Source organism: Echinops telfairi, unplaced genomic scaffold, assembly GCF_000313985.2.
Source record: "Echinops telfairi isolate 266 unplaced genomic scaffold, ASM31398v2 ScPeMD7_7424;HRSCAF=8462, whole genome shotgun sequence".
Taxonomy (NCBI): Eukaryota; Metazoa; Chordata; class Mammalia; order Afrosoricida; family Tenrecidae; genus Echinops; species Echinops telfairi.
Genome location: NW_022111324.1, coordinates 8,206,698 through 8,214,810, shown reverse-complemented (window position 1 = coordinate 8,214,810; position 8,113 = coordinate 8,206,698). Strand labels below are relative to the sequence as shown.

At 41.9% G+C, this 8,113-nt stretch overlaps 1 pseudogene; it reads left to right on the top strand.

The window, feature by feature from the left end:
* The first annotated feature begins 3,002 nt into the window (after positions 1–3,002).
* LOC101651477 lies at positions 3,003–4,604 on the top strand (annotated as a pseudogene).
* The last annotated feature ends 3,509 nt before the right edge of the window (positions 4,605–8,113 follow it).

Genomic DNA, 8,113 nt, shown 5'->3' with positions numbered 1-8,113 from the left:
CACATTTTACTCCTGGACCTTCTTCCTTGATGGTAGTAAGATACTCCTTTCCTTTTTCTGAGGTTTTTCATTGTATACCCAGCAGGGTAGCAATCAACCACTTTAGAGTATATGAGAGCTTTTAAAATTATTTTAAGAGCTTTAATTCACATATGAGCATCCTAGAAGTCAGTGTTTAAGCATATTGTGTTAGACAGGGTTCTCTAGAGAGATAAAACCAGATTGTGGATAATTTTATATATATGTATAAAGATAGATAGATAGATAGATAGATAACACAAGAAATGAACTGTTAAATTATAAACAGATAGATAGATATATAATACAAGAAATGAACAGTTAAATTATAAAGCAGTACGAGACACTAGCAGTCTTCAAGTCTTTAGGGCCATCCGGTAGTCCTCTGTAGAGAGAGAGAGCTAGGCTATCCCAGCACAGGCAGCAAAACAGCCAGCAGGTCACCAACTGTCAGCCAGGTCACCAATTGTCAGTGCCCAGCTCCAGAGATATAAATTTCAATTGTGTGGTCTTAAAGGGATCTCAATTTATAGCGACACAGTCCAAAGGCTAGGTGTCCCACAGGTAGTGTAGCCTGTAAATTGAGGCACAGAACAAGCAAGGCAGCCGCACACTGGTCCGATGATCAAAGAGCGAGAGACAAGAAAGGCGAGACTCACCAAGCCATTTATCTCTCCGCCCTTCAATTAATCCCACTTGTGTTTATTGGCCAGGCTGGCACAATAAATTTACTATCTCAATATTAAAAAGTGTTGTACAATCATCATCACAATCAATTTTAGCACATTTTCTTCATGCTGTGTTCATTATTATTAACTCTTAATTTCTACAACCTCCACTGCCACAATCTTAAGAAACTCTTAATCTAGTTACTGTCTCTGTAGGTTTATACATCTTGGGTTTCACATGAAGAAAAACATACAAAAATAATAATAATAAACAAAATCAGAGAAAAACCAAAATGGAAAAGAAAGTAGAATAAACTAGAACAAATTTAAAGTGGATCACAAGAGAGAGCAAATGATAAAGTGTTAAATTTTAATCTAATTACATCTGCATTAATGCATTTAATAATGCACTTTGTGTGAAAGCCAGACTATTCACATGGTAAGTAAGTCAATGGTAAGAAGGTATTCATCAAAGGCTTAATCTACCTGGAGATCCTGCAAATGGATTTCGGACTTTCACTGTAATCCATAGCCTTCTGCCAACCAGACACTCATAATCCAAGCTCCTCTGGGCTTGAATTTTATTATTTACAATCCTTGGCTCACACAGGCTGGTGTGCTTCTTCAGTGTGAAGTTAGCTGACTCCTCACTTTTATGACATACCTTTAACATTTTTCTTTCTGATAGCAGGGTACCATCTGAGTTCTCCACCACACTTGGCAATAGCACCCATATCTTCAGTGATTTCTCCATGAGGGCAAGTATTGAGAAGGGCCACATCTTAAGAACTAATTGTTCTTATATTAGGGTTACAACTAAGTGTGAGCTCAATATGAATTCATATAGGTATCCTTTATATATGTCCCTGGTGCACTTTTGAGGCATCATTTTGGTGCATAATTGGCAAAAAGTAATTCTATTGATAATATCATTAATTTAGCCAATGGTATAGAATTTAAAATACTGTTAAGGAAAGAAAAGAACGCATGTATAGGACAACTTTTTAGACTAAAATACATGAATTGTTTACTTGTACAGATTAAAAACTTAAGTGACTGGATACTGTTTATGCAAGCTAGGAGGGTTGGAGATAAGGAAAACCATTCAATAATGCTCATTCACAAAGGCAGACCTATGCCTTCTGGACAAAGATGTATCACTGAAAAGCCAAGAGTGTGTGAAAATAGAAAATACATGATGGTCTTAAGGTCCCATTTATTGAGCACCTTCAAAGCAAGAGGTTTGAATAAGTTCAATAACTTACAAATCCATATCCTTGGGATAGTAGGCATGTGTTTCTTCTCACATTAGGGCATTTCGGTCTTAACTCCAAGGAGTATTTCAGTTCCTTTAATCTGCTACAGGTGTGCTTAAGGTAAAATCCAATTTGCTTAGTGAGGTTTCCAAAGCAGACCCTTCTAGTGTGGCCTGTGAAGGATGTTGTGCAACCACACACATCTAAAGAGTCTAAAGTTCCAGTTGTCTATTGCACCTAGCCTGGGTCACCAAGGGCTGGACAGAAACTCGGTCAAAAATGCCCAATTAGAAACATAATTTCAGGTATATCCTTCCACTGGGGATCTACATAAGTCATGTTAAGTGGTTTTCCCAATGGCAGGATGCCCCACCTGGTTTACCCACCAACAGAAGTGAAATCACCTTCTCCAAGACAGACATGCCCACCCCACACCCTACCCACACCTCACTTCTTGATTTTGATTTCCATTAAGGTTCACCAGGCAACCTTGTAGGAGTGTCTGTTCATTTGGCGTGACTATGGAACAATGTTATATGGCAGGAACTGATTGGTCTTCCCTTATCTTCCCAACGGGAGAAACTGACCCCAGCTGAGGCAAAGCCTCCTGTATGTGGTACTGAATTGCCATGTTGCTGGAAGTCCCCCCAAATTTCTTATATTTCACTATCTTACTATTCATGGATGCTTGCAATGTTTTCTTCTCAGTTTGTCATGCCACATCCACAAATGAAGGTCCCCAAAGCCTTGCTTCATCCATGTCGCTCAGGTTGGATCTACTTTGAGGAGGTAGCTTTTCCCCAGTCATATTTTTAGTGCCTTCCAAAATAAGGGGCTCATCTCCACCCATTACATTAGGCAATGTTGCACTTATATTCATAAGGTTTTCAGAAACTAAACCCTCAGAAGTGAACAACTTATGCCTTCTTCCTTATCTATTCATAGTCTGAAAGTTCTGTTGAAACCTGTTCAACTTGGGTGATCCTGCTGCTATTTGAAATATAGTGGTATAGCTTGCAGAATCAAAGCAATATTCAAGAATATTCCATTTATATTCACGATGTACATAGTGCAAACTGAGAGGTAAGTAGGGACTCGATGCTTAAAACCCAAACCAAACTCAATGCTGTGGAGTCAAGTCCGATTCATAGTGGCCCAATTGAATGGACCCTAACTGTTCCTTTGACTTTCTGAGATTTGAAATCTTCACAAGAGCAGACAGCCTCATCTTCCTCCTGTGAAGTGGCTGGTGCGTTTGACCTGTTGACTCTGTGGTTAAAGGAGCAAGGTGTAATCCATTTTGCCACCAGTATATTTCTAGGTGTTTTACATCTCGACCTTCTATATCTTAACTACCACCTTTCAGGGTTGAAACTATTGTGCCCATTTTGCAGGTTATAAAGCTGAAGCTTACGTTTGACAAACTGCAATGTCCACACTCATTTCTCTGTTCCAAAATGTCTTACTCCTCTAACTATGAGTGTACTGAAGGCAGGGATTATATCTTCTATTTCTTTGACTCTAGTGTAATTTTTATTAGCGCTAATAAATATTGCTGTAGACACAGAGTCTTCAAAACACTTCTACAACTAATAAAAAGAAGTTTTGTTTTAGATAGTAATGTGATGGGGTTAAGTAAGATGTGCACAGCTGCTATATAACCGTCAAAGCCAGCCTCATCTCCAAAATGCACATAGTCATTAGAAAGAAACTAAATTTAAACCCACGATGAAAGAGCCAGTTAGCAACCAAAGGCAACTTAGATAAATCTAACTTGTTTGCATTCTACACTGACAAGTCATTGCATACTCCTAAATAGAGAGGAAGTAGAAATAGCCGGAAAAGAAAGCAGGCATGAAACCAGAGCTATGTTTTCCAATCTTTTCTGTCTGTTGCATTCCTATGACTTTGCAGGGACATAGCAGGTAGGTTCCAAGGACTGCCATGTGCCTTACAGGATGCCTACTGGCTGAAAACTAACCTTATAATAAGGGAAAAGATATGGAGTTTGAAAGCAGACTTTCTCTCACATATTTCAAAATCTCATCGACGATTAAGGAGAAAACTGTCGAAAGTAAGTAGGGACTTATCCTAGTCAAGAAAAAGGCCATATTCCATTCACATGTGAAGATTGTGGAGCCCATTGGGGAGAAACTGAATAAATTTGAATCTGACATCTCTCAGGTTCTTCTTGAGCTAAGGATGAACTTGGACCTAAAGACCCAATTAAGGGAGCTGAATGTGGTCACAGCCAAGAAATGGAAGTTGGTGGTTGTAAAGCTACCTAATAATGTTCTCATTCCTCCACAGGAGTCATTCCAGGATATCCAGGTGCAGCTAGCACTTGAACTAGAGGAAAAGTTCAGTGAAATCACGTTGTCTTTATTGCTTAGAGGAGAATTCTACATAAGCCAACTCAAAAAGCTGTACAAAAACTAAGCTAATGCATCCCAGGAACCACACTCTGACAACAGTGCACCATGCAATCCCTGAAGACTTGGTCTTCCCAAGTTAAATTGTGGGCAACAAAATTTCATAACTTGTAAAGGTTCATTTGGACAAAGCATAGCAGAACTATGTAGAATACAAGGTTCAAACCTTTTCTGGTACATATAAGATGGGCAAAGATGTTGATTTTTAATTCCCAGAGGTTCAATGGTAAACAGAAATGATTAAATAATGTACCATTCACATTCTTTTTAAAGTGAAGGTGTAGATCTAGCAAATTAATAGAATGCAAAAAATGTACTCAATCCCCTGGCTCTTAATACTAGCTGGCTTACTCTGGCAATGCCATTTTGGATGGAGGATCGGTATGAGCCAAATACAGTTAACAGGACTTGGACTTGGTCTTGGTCTTGCCACTGATCTAGTGCCTAAGTCTTCCCTATAAATTGACTCATTATTTTTCTTGTCTTGAGCTATCAACATGTAGCCTGAGCATTTCCTTAGCTGCCTTGACTAAAACCCTATCCAGTAGTTTCCTTCAATAAGTCCTCCCTAGTTCAGCAACTTGAGAAGAACAGAAAAGAAAATGGTCCAGAGCCTGACAGCATAGAAACTTCTGAGTTGGGCAGACCCAGCACTAGTGACTCCCCTATGGAGAGAGTCTAGACCAAGCCAGAGAAGGAGTCTTCCCACCTCAGGGTTTCAACAAAGTCTTACTTTCCTTCACTGTCACTGCCACCAAGCCATTCGGACTCATAGCAACCCTAAAGGAGAGTAGAACTGTCCGCTGTGGGTTCCCCAGACTACACACCTTTATGATTTATATTTTTTAAAGCCTCGTCCTTCTCCTAAGGTGCAGCTGGTGGGATTGAACCACTGATCTTGTGGTTAGCAGCCCCAACAAATAACCCACTATACCACCCGTGTTCCCTCCCTCCCTGACTTAGAAAACATCAAATTTGAAATAACATATGGAACTATTTTTCCTTAGCTTGCCCAAAAGATAAAATTGAAGGCTTTTTTAAATTAGAGGGACAGGCTGTGCATTTATGGACGTATAGAGTTTAACCTAAAGGACTGGCTTCCTATTAAGATGGTTTAAGAAAGAAAAATCTTCCTTCATGTCTAGCCTGTGTTTACATGGGCATAGTAAACCACCCTCAGTCCGCAAAGAATGCTCATTATTCTTTAGGTACATATCTCCTTCCAGAAGGTGCTCCCACAAACGAAGCAGGACAGGCCTTCCCAGAGAAGAGTTAACAAGAGAAAGGGCTGGGACAGCTTTTGTGCAGCCAGTCCCTGGTTAGGCAGTGCTGGCAATGTTGCTGAGGATGACTCAGTACCTCCTGGCAGGCCTCCTTGGTACCCACACGTGACACCAGGGCCTCTTCTAGTAGAACATTTTGCTAAACTTTTCCCGCTGTTCCTCAAATCACAGTGCGATGCCATTTTATTTACCTTTTTCCTGATATTTTGAGTTTTCTGTCTTGACACTGTGTCTTGACATGAGATTCAAGCTAACATGAAGTAATACATCCGGGGCTACTAACCCTAAGCTTGTAAAATTATGTTATTATCCCATCAAGTCCATTATGATTCATAACCATGGAGTGGAACTGCCCAGAGGGTCTTCTAGGTTGGAATCTTTACGGAAGAAGATCACCAGATCATTCTCCGGTGGAGACACTAAGTAGATTCAAATCCTCACCATTTCAGTTAGCAACCCAGCATGTAACCATGACACCATGAGGGTTTTTTGGATGGAGAGGCTGTTTCATAAGTAATTTCAAATTGTTATAAACCATTCATTGCAACCTCTCCTCCTTCATGGAATTTCCAGGTTGCAACACAATTTACTTGTTTGCTTTCTATCCCACTTCCCCAACGTATCCTCGTATGGGCTCACAGTGACCCTGGAGGACAACGTAGAGTTCAAAGTAAAAAGTCTTATATTTCTCCTTTGGAGAAGCTGATGGGTTCAAACCACTGACCTTCTGGCTACTGCCAAATATGGAACTCAGTATCCCACCAGGGCTCCTTTGTAAATGCTAAAACACAGGTCCAACTGTAGGTGGGAGAAAAGAGGAGCTCCACGTGCTGATAGCAAAAACCAAAGCCAGACATACAGCCAAGGAGTTGATTCTGATTCATCGGCACCGTATGGGACAGAGAAGAATTGTGCCATAGAACTTCGAGACTGTCCCTCTTCATGGGAGCAGATGGCCTCTTCTTTCTTCCCCAAGTGTCTGGTGGATTTGAACTTCTAGCCTTGTTGTTAGCAGTCCAAAGCTTAGCCTACAGCACCACCATGGCTCCTTTTAATGCCGGATAGACGTCTTTAATAATCACAGGCAAAAGAGCAGGCGTCATCACCGTTAGACTTCACAGAGAGTGGACTCTGTCACTGCTACTCCTTCATGTCACTGGCAAGTCTGTCTGTTCATAAAAGGGAAAAGCAGAAGAAACACTCTGTTTAGATCAGAGAAGGAAAAGAGCAAGTCTCCATTTAGCTCTGACCCAGCCTCTTCTGTAAGTTACAGATGCTGAAATAAAATAGACATGCCCTGCATGCTTTAAAGCAGTACCCTCCCTGCCGGTTCTCAACAAACATTCAAGAGAAAATGGTCTACAGAGTTCCACTGGACTGTCCGACTAAGCACTTCTCAGGTCCAGTGCACTAGACAAACCACAAAGCAGCGGGAGCAGACCGAGAGGTAGGAGGAACTTGCTCACAGGATGGGGCCTACAGCAAAGCGGACTGCCAAAATTTGACTCCCTGTTAGAACAGAGGCCTCCCTAGGTGACAGAAAAAGGTTAATGCCCTCAGCCCTGAAGAAAGGCTGGAGCTTTGAGCCGCCCCCCACCCCCCCAAAAAACATCTCAGAAGAAAAGCTTGGTGATCTGCTTCTATAAAGCAAAACAGAAAACAAACACACACATTGCCATGAGTCAATATTGATTTATAGTGATCCTACAGGACAGAGTAGAATCGACCCCAGGAGTTTATGAGACGGTAACTGTTAACGAAAGTAGAAGGCCTTGTCTTTCTCCCAAGGAGCAGCTGGTGGTTTCAAATGGCCGACCTTGAGGATGAAGTCCAACATATAACCACCACACCACCAAGGCTCTATCTGAAAACAGCCAATGGAAGACCTATGGGACAAAGCTCTCCTCCAAGACTGGAGTGGGGGAGGAAAGGGGAAAAAAAAGATTTGTGGTGGGAGAATAAGGCACTGACCCCACCAAGGGGAGGGTATTGTTTGTGTCTCCACAGGGAAAGGGGGACCAGGCTTAAAGGCAGTGTTCCAGGATGCAAATGTAGCATGGCCACATGGAGAGGGGAGCCAGGGGAGGGGCCTGAGGGCTCGGCCCCCATACCAGCTACGTGGACAACTGCCCCTTCCCCCAGAAGAATTTACTTGAGAGGACTGCACTGAAGCTGCAGCTAGGGGAGAAAGACTTGTCTGAGTGTGGGGGGAGTGTGGGGAGAGGTCTGATGCTTAAGTCAGTCACCAGGGAGTAGGCCCTGCTCCCTGCTGCTGGGGACAATGAATTACTTCTCCCTAAGGCTTGTGACCATTAGCTTGGTTCCTGTAGGTGGGGTTTACACACTACTGCTAATGGTTCCTATGGAGATCCAGAGAACAGGTCAAAGTTAAGCTGCCATCCTAAATCTAGGATTTGCCCATCTTGTCATATGTATGCCCCAATCCCTCCTCTTCC